The sequence below is a fragment of the Asparagus officinalis genome, chromosome 1, assembly GCF_001876935.1.
Source record: "Asparagus officinalis chromosome 1, Aspof.V1, whole genome shotgun sequence".
NCBI lineage: Eukaryota > Viridiplantae > Streptophyta > Magnoliopsida > Asparagales > Asparagaceae > Asparagus > Asparagus officinalis.
In genome coordinates, this window is record NC_033794.1 from 46327361 (window position 1) to 46329562 (window position 2202).

Below are 2202 nucleotides of genomic sequence, written 5' to 3' on the forward strand. Positions count from 1 at the left end.
ATCATTGTGTGCAAATAATCCATTGGGCCGGACCTGAAGAAAGATTTGGACTTTCATTTTATTTGTTTTGAAAATCAAGTCTGGTTATGTTAACCTCTTTGCTGCAGATGATGGGCGGAAAATCACAAGCTTATTAGTTAGACATTCTAAATCAAATATGGGCCGAAAATCACAAGCTGCTGCAGTTGGATGTTAATTCCGAAAATCAAACATCAATGGGCCGGACTTGCAATGTTCATTTTCTTCTTAGAAAATCAAATGAATGTTGGGCTAGAGAAGAACAAAAAGCAAATTCAAAGGTGGAGATTGCTTTGCTTAGGGCTCAAGACAAATCCAATGGCTCATGTTCATTGAAGATTACTATAAATAGGGGTAGAGAGTGAGGGGTTGAGGGTGTGAAAATTTTTGTAACTCCTTTTGGAGAGGAGGGCTACTCTTAATTGAGAAGGCCTTCCAAAATTGTAACTTTTTGTTGCAATTAATAATAATAATTTTTTTCACCACTTTAAATTTTTCTCTTCTTCTCTTTATTGAATGATGAAGATAAGATGAAGATGGAGAATTATTTAAAGGTTTGCATTTCTTTTCTTTTTCTCTTTTATTGCTTATTAGTTTAGATTTATTTCTATGCTTGTAGTTAGATTTTATTGTCTTGTTAAATAGCCAAGAGGCTAGAACCCTCTTGCCTTAGATTTATTTTATGCTTATAGAGTAGATTTATTTTCGTGTATTTAATTCTTGTAATTTTGTTTTGTAATTTATATTTTGCAATTTATTTTATAGTTAGATTTTAATTTCTTACACTATTCACCTTGAGGCTAGAACCCTCTTGGGTTTAGTTTTTCTTTTTATTTATTTTTATTTTATTTGATTCGCCTTTAGGCTAGAACCCTTTAGGGAATCACCCTTTTCTAAGAAGTGGGTTCAATTTTAGATTATCCATATCTATAATTGAATCCACCATCTTTAATTTCTTGTATTTTCTTTTATTCTAGAATTTTGTTCTTTATTCTTGATTTTTATTTGTTTCTTGATTTTATTCATTTTTTTCCTTCTTACCTTATTGATCATACTCATTCTTTTTCAAATCTACTCTCACTTATACTTGCACCTATTTACACACTATTTTTTACTATCTCAATCTCTTCACACTCACATTCACTCATCAATCTTATTTGTCACGCACACAATATAAGAACCGATTTTATATTTTCTCCTACAAAACACCTTCCTCGTGGGATCGATATCTTAAATACTATAACTTGACACGGTTGTGCACTTGCAACCTTTTTGGTACATGTTTATGCCGCATCAATCATCCAACAAAGAGAAGAAGAGAAAAATTTAAAATGGGGAAAAAAATTATTTTATTAATTGTAACAAAAAGTTACAAATTTGGAAGACATTCTCAATTAAGAGTAGCCCTCATCTCCAAAAGGAGTTACAAAAATTTTCACACCTCTAACCCCTCACTCTCAACCCCTATTTATAGTAAACATCAGTGAATGAGAGCCCTTGGATCAAACTTGAGCCCTAAGAATGCAATTTCGGCCGTTGATGAAATCTGGATGACTTCGCATCGATACAGGCATCGATGCCCGCATCGATGCTAGCATCAATGATCCAATAAAAATTCTGACTTCACGGTTGGCTTCATCTCATCGAGATAGACGATTTTCATATATTATATGTTAAATTCTGCCTTCCGAATTGGGAGATATCGTCGTTTTTTTGCGGCCAACTATCTTGAATACATTTTTTTTCATATGTAATTTTTTTTTATTTTCTCCGGCTTCTACAGGCTACTCGGCTTGATTCTGGACTTAGGCTTTTTGACTCTTACTTGTGTTCTTCACTTAATTCATGGGTTTTTGTTGAGATAAGAGATCTTGGGCTTTATTCTTCACTAACCTGCAATTAAAGATAAAAACAATTATTAATGTCATATAAAATAGATAATGAGGGTATAAAATTGTAATCAAATATGATTATCACTAATCACAGTCTAATCTATGCAACTAATTTAATGGCAGATATAAATATGAAATGACGAGTCAAGAGAAGCGGGATCTTGCCTCGAGGTTTTTGTCGAACGAATCGACGTTGACGTGTGAGACTATGGCCTGCGAGTGATGCGACAACGACGGTGAGACGACGGCGAAGGCGCTGTTTGGGGACAATGATGATGTCGGAGTTCGTCGG